Source organism: Zingiber officinale, chromosome 6B, assembly GCF_018446385.1.
Source record: "Zingiber officinale cultivar Zhangliang chromosome 6B, Zo_v1.1, whole genome shotgun sequence".
Classification (NCBI taxonomy): Eukaryota; Viridiplantae; Streptophyta; class Magnoliopsida; order Zingiberales; family Zingiberaceae; genus Zingiber; species Zingiber officinale.
In genome coordinates this window covers 84,150,223-84,161,116 of record NC_055996.1, presented here as the reverse complement: position 1 = coordinate 84,161,116, position 10,894 = coordinate 84,150,223, and the positions used below count along the sequence as shown (strand labels likewise).

The 10,894-nt window shown below is 41.6% G+C and overlaps 1 non-coding gene across 1 annotated transcript; it reads right to left on the bottom strand.

Moving 5' to 3' along the window:
* Positions 1-948: 948 nt before the first annotated feature.
* Positions 949-1,054, bottom strand: LOC121993309. The gene has a single exon (XR_006115170.1). It is a non-coding gene; the product is annotated as a small nucleolar RNA R71 (small nucleolar RNA).
* Between the last annotated feature and the right edge of the window lie 9,840 nt (positions 1,055-10,894).

Genomic DNA, 10,894 nt, shown 5'->3' with positions numbered 1-10,894 from the left:
TGCGGATCGTTAACAAGTTTTTGGCGCCGTTGTCGGGGATTGCGCTATAACATTAGAGATTATCAATTGAGTTAGACTTAACATAACTTTTATTTTCTTTTCATTAGCATAGCTATAACTAATCTTTAGAATTCTGTTTTCATAATTTTTTACATATCTTTTTACTTCTTGACAATTTGTTTTGTTGTAATTCTAATTCTAATTCTGCATTCTTGATTTCCAGCATTCTAGTCTAGCTTTTCTCTATTTTTCTTTTGATTTAAATTTTTCTCTACTTTTCTTTTGTAAACATCTCTTGCAATATTGTTCTTGTGTATGAGAAGATCAAACTTCGTAAAGGCATCAAGAATAACAAGAACTTATAAATACATTAGTTGATTAGCATATGAATTATTCTAGACATTTTTCTTTTTCCTTTTGTCTTTTCTTTCTTATTTTCATTATGCACTTTCTTTCTTACAATTTAAATTCTGCATTTTCTTTCTTACTTTTCATATTGCATTTTATTTCTTTTCTTTGATTCATCAATTTTTTCTTCTAATAATTTTTTTTCTTGAATATCCATGAGCACTAACATGTCAAGCAGGCCCATGAGAAATTTTTCTACACCCTTTTCTGCAAGATTTTTATTTCCCATTGTGCAACCTCAAATTAAAGTAGAAAGTTTCCAACTATACCCAGAGTTAATTTCTATGATACAAGATCACAAATTTGGAGGAGAAGTATCAGAAAGTCCTTATCTGCATCTTGAAATATTTTTAGAGATTTGTGATATGGTGAAATGTGAAGGAGTGTCAACAGATACAGTTCGATTGATGGCATTTCCTTTCAGTATCAAAGATAAAGCAAGGACTTGGTTATATTCTCTCCATCCTCAAAGTATCACAAGTTGGGAGTAATTGGAGAAGCAATTTCTAAATCATTTTTTCCCTCCAAGCAGAACAGTGTATATGAGGAATTGCATAACAAATTTTGCTCAGGCATATGGAGAATCATTATTTGAAGCATGGGATAGATTCAAGAGTCTTCAAAGACAGTGCCCTCATCATGGTTTTGAAAAATGGTTGATTCTGCACATATTCTATGGGGGAATTTCTTTTTCAGATAAGAGTATATTGGATTCATCAGCTGGAGGTTTTTTTATGGATAAAAGTGTAGATGAAGCATATACATTAATTGATTAAGTGACATTGAACCTCCATGAATGGTCGAACATAAGTTGGATGAAATCTCCTTCAAACATTCAAGAAGTGCAAGCCATAAATGCTATAGAGACTGACAAACAAATTGTAACTCAACCATCTATGAGTCTTGAAAATCGCAAGTCACAGTGTAAAATACCGGAAAAAAATGGCGAATAATGATAAGGAAATTTTCTGGAATTTTTAAAAAAATTTCGGGAATTTTTCGGAGCTCGTATGAGAGACTTTACGGGGATAAAAAGAGACCCAGGAAAGCCTGTTTAGGCTACCCATTTAAGTGAGGAAAAGTTATTATTATTTTTTTTTCTCTTTTCCTTTTTCTTTTTGTTTAATTCCTTCCTCTCCCCGCCGAACCTGTGCGTGCCCCAAACCTCCCCGCGTGCCATTTCTCTTCTCCTCCGCCGAACTCATCCCGAGCCCTAACCTCCTAGTGCCGGCGGCTTCCTTCTCCTTTGTCCTTGCCCAAGCGCCGGCGAGCACGAGCCACCGCCGGCCGAGCCGCTTCTCATCCCTAGCGCCGGACTCTTCTTCTTCTTCTCCCTGATCTGCCCTAACTGCTCCACCAACCGGCGCCACTTCTCTTCTCTCTACTCTGTGCAGCGCCGACGCCGACGCTGATCATTGATGCTTGTCGGCAGCCGATTTCCTTCCTCCTCCGGCCGTGCGAGCACAAGGGATGCAGATCCCTTGCCGGCAGGGTACCATCTGTCCTTTGCCCTAGCTTTCTCTCCTCTGCCGCCCCTCTTCTTGTCCTCAGCACTGTGCGCCGCCGCCCTGGTTGACTCGGTGCCCTAGACCGCCGGAAAACCAGAAGCTGGAGAAGATGACAACAAGCGGCAGTAATTTTGACAGTGGGATTGAAGGTGTTGGTGATCAGTAAGGTTAGTAGATGGATTATGGAAGTAGGATATATTTGAATGCCTTGTTGAATTCTTGATCTCCGTTAGTGATCTTCATACGTGATCTGTTCAGTGAAGATTTTCCTACTGTGGGTTAGAAATCACGGCTGTGAGGAAGAGTTCCAGCCAAGCATTTATGCGTTGTGGGGAAGACATTAGCAAGGAGGTCTTGCTGTGGTATACTTTGTTTCCAGTAGCAACTAGTTCACCTTGTTCTGTGATCAGCACTGACGATTGGAAAGGTAAGATGAATAGATTTGGTTGGAATTAGGTTATGGTTGGACTAGTGATTTTCATTCCTTGATATGATCCGTGATCTCCATTCGTGATCTTATGGTTGATTTTTGACCAGAAGGGGAGAACCCAGCAAGGTGGTTTTCGCGCTGAGGTGTTCTTGTCCAGCATACAGTTGCAGCTCTTCAATTGTGGATCAACCACAATTCATCTGTTGAGGTGAGTTTTGTACTGAGGATTAGGGTTTCAGCAAATCTGTTGCTGTATGATTGTAGTTTAGTTACAGATTTAGATTCATTGGTAATAATTTACTTGGGGAATTGTTAAGGTAGATTATATTAACAGAAAATGATTATCAAGTGTTGGGTGGATTTTTGGAAGAAAATGATGAGATTGTTAGATTGGATTTATTGAGGTTTTGGCTTGCATTATCTGATCTACGATAAACCTAAGTGATTGATTGTATATTTATTTCAGGTTCTGATTTGAGACTAGAGCTCTGGTTAGAGGGCACACGATCTACATTTGAGGCGGGTACCTCTTGACTTATCTTTTATGATATTGTCATTTGGATATGCATAGTATTTTATAACTACGAGCAATGAACATGTTTGCCTTTGGTATGCCACTGTTTGATATCCATAGCATGTTAGGTTTGTCGCCTGTGATGTATCCGTGCTTATATCTCATGATTTGTTGCCATGAGTATCTTATTGCCATGAGTATCTTAGTTTCTAGAGTGGCATACCATGTTTTACTGAGGTTAGGACTAGGTTCTGGACTTTTGGTTTCAGTCATGTGTATCGAGACTGTCTGATACTTAGGTTTTATGCCATGACTGGCTTGTGTACCTCTATTTGTATATCATATATGATTCGTGTACCTAGACCTTGATTCTTGATATGTGCATATTGTTGGTACATATGTTATGGAAGGAGATATGTTTAGGATCTAGGTTGCTATACCATAGAGGACCTGTATGCCCTAGATCCGTGGATTGACCTACTGATACTGTGGTACCCATATTATGTATATATGGATTTTTCTATGCTGATCAGGTTATTCCATACTTATTATGTTCAGGACATAGGTTTTTGATATTCTATCTGACCTGTGTACTATAGATTTTGGTATGTGACCATCGCTTTTACAGTACCCATTTTGTATATGTGGATATGGTTATGTTGATCAGTTTTTGTTATGCATAGTGACATGCATCATGATTGCATGCTGTGCGATTGTCGGCTCTACTATGGTTGAGCACATCGCCAGTTACATGTACTGCACACACCCCCACTCATGGTTTAGTGGTATATCAGGCAGGTGTGTGGCGGTTCTGCTGTTTGGCTCCGTTGGTCATATGACCCAGCGTGGTAGCCGGCAGTCAGTTCCGCTCTGTTTGGCTTCACTGGCATTTAGTGTAGCAGCGTAGTAGTCGGCAGACGGTGGACTCTGTTTGGCTCTGTTGGTCAGGTGACTCAACGTGGTAGCCGGCAGAGATACCTCCCCGTCATCGTGTACCGGGAGTTGAGAGCATTGAGCTCCCCCATTTATGATTTGGGGTCATAGGACAGGAGTACTCCGACAGCATCCCGTCCACTCGGTCACTCATCAGGAGTAGTGACGACAGAGTGCACGGTTGTCACAGCCCTACCCACTCGGTCTCACCATTTGTGTGTGAGATGACTGACTGGCGTCAGGGGTGACCAGGACGCATCATTAGCATCATATGCATTGATGCATTTATATTCTTATGATTGTGTTTGCTGCATTTGGTTGCTGCATTTTGGTTGGATGCATACTTTTGACCTGCATACAGGATTATTGTCACTTTCGGTTTGACGACCCTTTTGTCTGGATAGGAGTTCCTGGTGAGTACAGCTTCCTCAGTTACCTTTCAGTTTTGCATATTCCCTATATATATGATTAGGAAACTGTATTCCATGTTTGTTGTTGTTAGATATATCTTACTACTCATGCGCATTGGTATTCGCTGAGTTGTTGAACTCACCCCCGTTGACACTATCTTTTTCAGGTACCAGGTTATTTATGGTGTCGCTTGGAGCATCCTGTATGCTGGTCCCCACGTCACATCAGAAGACTTATCGGTTCACGTATGTTTTGTTTGTTTTATGTATCAGTTTGTTTAGCTCTGTACTCTGGTTTTATTTTTGGAGTGTTGACGTTGTTATGTGGTATTTTGTATTTATGTTATTGGTTGTGTAAGTCTAGCCGGCTAGCAGTTTTATGTTTTGGTTTTGGTACATCCGAGTGGGCTGCTTTATTTTTAATTGCGTGGTTGTGTCAGCCAGAGGCTGAATTTGATATTAACTGCGTGGTGTTTGTTTTCTTTTATTGTTATTATTCCAGCCGCATGTGGCTGAGGTATATAGTGCTTGTAGAAAAGTTTCAGATTGTCCGCTGTACAGGGGAGATGCTGCCGAAATTTCTTCGGACAGAGACTCCTCTGGGGCGTGACAATTTAGTGGTATCAGAGCAGGTATACGATACTTGCTATGTGTTCTGGACTTTTTTGAGATTTATCTGATACCAATTTATTTGGTTCAGAGATCGGCTTACGAGTTTTATTTCTCGTGTTTCGGATTTCATGTTTTAGTCTTCTCGATGTGACTTTTTGGATTTTGGGACTTGGCAGAAGCAGGACATCTCCAAGCTATAGGAGGTATGTTGGTATATGTTATCCTACCTTTTTGATTAGTTTATGCCCTGTTCATTATTATAGTTTATGACATGTATTAGCACTCTTTACTAGTACCTGTCTAGTTGATATAGCATATACTTTATGTGTTAGGTAAATCACTGATTAGGGTAGACCTTGATAGAGATTAAGGGCTACAATTTCTGGTGATTTTTCATATCATACACCAGTAGTTTTAGTTTCTGTTATTACTAGTTAGTTAGCAGATTGAGGCACATACCAGCCTCTGCTATTATATATTCTAGATAACCCAGCCAGTAGAATACAGATATACTTTAATTAGTTTTCGTCGGTAGATGATTAATGTACTTTGGTTAGATCGGTCAATAGAAAACTGATTTACACATGTTGATTTAGTGGTCGTGAATGTATTTACCTTAAATGCTTATGGAGGATTAATGTAATCTTGATCAGTTGATAGGTGACCGATTTAGTTTTGTTGGACCGATCAGTAGAGGACAATCATACCCTATTTTATGGAGATGCTGATCTTTGGGTTGTTTGTGCTTAGTTTGGTATCTAGAGCACATTTGAGTACATGTTTTGTACTGACGTGGAAAAGACTGATTTGATCGTATATCATTGTCGATTTTGGTCAGTCTTTAGAGGATTGATTTATCCTATTCCATGGGTACCTTAAATTTAGACTGTATGTATCTTGTAGGATAACTTAGAAGGTGGCGTAGGGTTTGTGTGGTAAATTGGATTTAAAATATGTTGATTATGCATATTTATGTGGTGTGTAGATATGATTGTTATGAGTTGAAGGAATTCTATGATGGATAGTTCATTTGCAGATAGTGTGGGTATTCCCATCTTGATGTGGTTATTGTAGGTTCCTTGTGGATTATAACTATTTAGTTAGCCATACGTGCCTGATTGACATGTTGGAGGTATCTTATCGATTTAAATCTGTGTCATGATATGTGCACACGGGTTCGGTATACATTTTTGGAGGTATCATGGTGAATTATACCTATGATGTGAGTATTTTTGGTGTGTACTAATTGGAGGATTATGTCGATCATACATATGTTGTGTGTGCACGTGTGTCAGATGTATGGTTGGTAGCATCATGATGATTCTACCTATGTTTAAAGTAGAATGTAAAATGTCTACATTATGATATTGGTTGTTTTACCCTGTCAACTAATTCTTCCATTTGTGGGTGACCGACCCACTAGGAGGATGATAAAGTTGACTATGGATTTGATTTGCTTACTGGGTTGTTATACCCTAGGCTACCCACAGTGATTTGTGGTAGAGAGATCTCGTGCAGTCTCTAGCTGGATAGTTAGGTGACTTGGGCACTTATGTATTGTTTATGGTGGAGCGTTGCTCCCACATGTTATGGATCATTTGTGGTGGAGTGTAGCTCCCACATATTATTGTTTGTTTGTGGTGGAGCGTTGCTCCCACATATTACGGATTGTTTGTGGTAGAGCGTTGCTCCCACATATGTGGTATTTCGTGTGAAAGAACATTGCTCTCACACTGGAGGTTCTATTCTTTGGTGATTATATATCGTTGGTGATCAGATTCCTGATTTGTTGTTGAGGATCTTATGGTTAGGAATGTCTGTGATACGGACCTTATGTGTCTTGGTTTTACCATTAGTGCTTGTGGTGCCCTAGATGTTATCATGGACTCGATGATTGGGGTATCCCTAGAATGTTTGGATCAGTTTCCATTGTCTTTGTTGACGATGTTGTGATTTATTACGGATTTGAGGTGAGTCACGTACACTACCTTTGCATAGGTCTAAAGATGTTTCGACGAGAACATGTATATGTGATTATCAGTAGTGCTGATTTGGTTGTCTTCTGTGAGATGTTTGAGACACACGGTTACTAGTAGGAGTATACCGTGGTTCCACAGGAGATCGAGGTTATTACCGTTGGGAGTAGACGAAGTCTATAGAAGAGGCTCGCAACTTCCTTTGTTTGGCTCGATATTTCCGGAGATACGTTGAGGGTTTCTCACGGATTGCTATGTTATTTACACGCATGATCATGAAAGGCGTGAAGTTTACTTGGACTGTGGAATGCAAGACCAGCTTCTAGGAGCTGAATTGGAGACTAGTGTCGGCTTCGATTTTTGGTTTTACCTTCTGGAGAGGACGGATATGTCCTCTACATCGACACAACTATTCAGGGTTTGAGCACTGTTCTGATGCAGCATGATAGAGTAGACTCCTATGCTTCTCGTCGGTTGAAGAAGCATGACAAGAACTACCTTGTACATGATCTGGAGCTAGTCGCCATTATTTTTGCCATGAAGATTTGGCGACATTATTTATATGACGTTACATTTGAGATTCTCACTGACCATAAGAGTCTCAAATATCTAGTTTACTTAGAAGGAACCTAATCTCCGACAGAGGAGATGGATGGAGTTCCTGAAGGATTTTGATTGTACCATTAGCTATCATTTGGGGAAAAGCTAATGTGGTTGTCGTTGTACTTAGACGGAAGTCTAAAGGGACTTTAACTTGCCACCGTGTTGTGGTCACAAACTTGATTCAAGGTTTCTCCGATTTGGGCCTTGAGGGGTAAGGACAGACAGAGCAGGGTATTCTAGTTACCATGGTTGCTCAATCGTTGATCAGGACGAGGATACGAGAGCCCTAGGCTGCTGATCAGTATTTGCAGTTTATTTGCAGCCAGATAGCTTCCGGGTAACAGACCGAGTTCACACGAGACGAGGAGGGTGTTATACACTTCCGAGGCAGATTATGCGTACTTCAGTCTCATCCGGTCTTATAGAAGTTATTTCCGGAGGCTCATCGCTCTCGATTTACGATCCACCCAGGCGGTAATCGTATGTACCGAGATTTGAGACGTTCTTATTGGTGGAACGGTATGAAGAAAGACATCGCGAAATTTGTAGCGAGATGTCTGGTTTGTTAGCAGGTGAAATATGAGTACCAGATACCTGTCGGATTATTTTAGCGGATTCCTATTTCCTGAGTGGAAATGAGAACACATTACTATGAACTTTGTGGTAGGTTTGTCGAGGACACGACGAGGCCATGACGCGATTTGGGTAATCGTTGATCGATTAACCAAATCCGCGCACTCGTTAGCGATCCGGAAGACTGATTTCCTGAATCGATTGGTAGATCTATTTTGCCGGGAGATCATCAGATCACGTGATGTTCCGTTGACTATTATTCGGATAGAGACCCCGGATCACGTCTCGTTTTGACAGAGTCTGCAGCAGGCTTTGGGCACGCAGCTCTGTTTCAATACAGTTTTCCATCTTCAGACAGATGGATAGTCACAACGGACCATTCAGACTCTAGAGGACTTGCTGAAGTCTTGTGTATTGGATTTTCGGAGGCAGTTGGGAGGACCATTTGCCATTGGTAAAGTTCGCCTACAACAACGGTTTGCATTCGACTATCCAAATGCCACCGTTGAAGTGTTGTATGGTAGGCCTTGTCGGACACCCACCCTCTGGATGAGGTTGGGAAGGCCTAGTTGTTGGGACCTCATAGAGCCTAGCATGAGGCAGAGTTGGTCTGTACTATTAGACAAAGGATGTCAGAGGTATAAGACTGCCAAAAGAGTTAAGTAGACCAGAGTCGGAGACTCTAAGAGTTCTTTATTTGCGACCATGTATTTCTGCGAGTTTCACCCACGAAAGGGGTGAAGAGATTGGCCTCAGAGGTAAGTTAACTCTGCGATACATTGGACCTTTCCAGATCTTGGAAAGGGTTGAAGTGGTAGCTTACCGGTTTGCACTACCACCGTCCCTGGCAGGAGTCCACTATGTATTCCACGTATCTATATTGCGGAGATATGTGCCCGACCCGACGCATGTGCTGGCTGATATTCCAGTTCCAGTTCAGCCTGACATTTCATATGAGCCGAATCCGGTACGGATTTTTGGACCGGAAAGAGCATTAGTTACGGAACAAGATAATCCGACTGGTTAAAGTCGGATGACAGTATCATTTGGCCGAAAAGGTTATTCGGGAGCTCGAGGATACTATCCGAGCTCGATACCCCATTTTTCATTTGAGATATGTGATTTTATTTACCGTTCAGCATTTATACGCGTTACCTGTTATTGGTATTTGCTGATGGTAGATAACGAAATTTGGGGACCAAATTTTTATTAGTGGGGGAGAATGTAAAATACCGGAAAAAAATGGCGAATAATGATAAGGAAATTTTCTGGAATTTTTAGAAATTTTTCGGGAATTTTTCGGAGCTCGTATGAGAGACTTTACGGGGATAAAAAGGGGCCCAGGAAAGCCTGTTTAGGCTACCCATTGAAGTGAGGAAAAGTTATTATTATTTTTTTTCTCTTTTCCTTTTTCTTTTTGTTTAATTCCTTCCTCTCCCCGCCGAACCCGTGCGTGCCCCAAACCTCCCCGTGTGCCATTTCTCTTCTCCTCCGCCGAACTCATCCCGAGCCCTAACCTCCTAGTGCCGGCGGCTTCCTTCTCCTTTGTCCTTGCCCAAGCGCCGGCGAGCACGAGCCACCGCCGGCCGAGCCGCTCCTCATCCCTAGCGCCGGACTCTTCTTCTTCTTCTCCCTGATCTGCCCTAACTGCTCCACCAACCGGCGCCACTTCTCTTCTCTCTACTCTGTGCAGCGCCGACGCCGACGCTGATCATTGATGCTTGTCGGCAGCCGATTTCCTTCCTCCTCCGGCCGTGCGAGCACAAGGGATGCAGATCCCTTGCCGGCAGGGTACCATCTGTCCTTTGCCCTAGCTTTCTCTCCTCTGCCGCCCCTCTTCTTGTCCTCAGCACTGTGCGTCGCCGCCCTGGTTGACTCGGTGCCCTAGACCGCCGGAAAACCAGAAGCTGGAGAAGATGACAACAAGCGGCAGTAATTTTGACAGTGGGATTGAAGGTGTTGGTGATCAGTAAGGTTAGTAGATGGATTATGGAAGTAGGATATATTTGAATGCCTTGTTGAATTCTTGATCTCCGTTATTGATCTTCATACGCGATCTGTTCAGTGAAGATTTTCCTACTGTGGGTTAGAAATCACGGCTGTGAGGAAGAGTTCCAGCCAAGCATTTGTGCGTTGTGGGGAAGACATTAGCAAGGAGGTCTTGCTGTGGTATACTTTGTTTCCAGTAGCAACTAGTTCACCTTGTTCTGTGATCAGCACTGACGATTGGAAAGGTAAGATGAATAGATTTGGTTGGAATTAGGTTATGGTTGGACTAGTGATTTTCATTCCTTGATATGATCCGTGATCTCCATTCGTGATCTTATGGTTGATTTTTGACCAGAAGGGGAGAACCCAGCAAGGTGGTTTTCGCGCTGAGGTGTTCTTGTCCAGCATACAGTTGCAGCTCTTCAATTGTGGATCAACCACAATTCATCTGTTGAGGTGAGTTTTGTACTGAGGATTAGGGTTTCAGCAAATCTGTTGCTGTATGATTGTAGTTTAGTTACAGATTTAGATTCATTGGTAATCATTTACTTGGGGAATTGTTAAGGTGGATTATATTAACAGAAAATGATTATCAAGTGTTGGGTGGATTTTTGGAAGAAAATGATGAGATTGTTATATTGGATTTATTGAGGTTTTGGCTTGCATTATCTGATCTACGATAAACCTAAGTGATTGATTGTATATTTATTTCAGGTTCTGATTTGAGACTAGAGCTCTGGTTAGAGGACACACGATCTACATTTGAGGCGGGTACCTCTTGACTTATCTTTTATGATATTGTCATTTGGATATGCATAGTATTTTATAACTACGAGCAATGAACATGTTTGCCTTTGGTATGCCACTGTTTGATATCCATAGCATGTTAGGTTTGTCGCCTGTGATATATCCGTGCTTATATCTCGTGATTTGTTGCC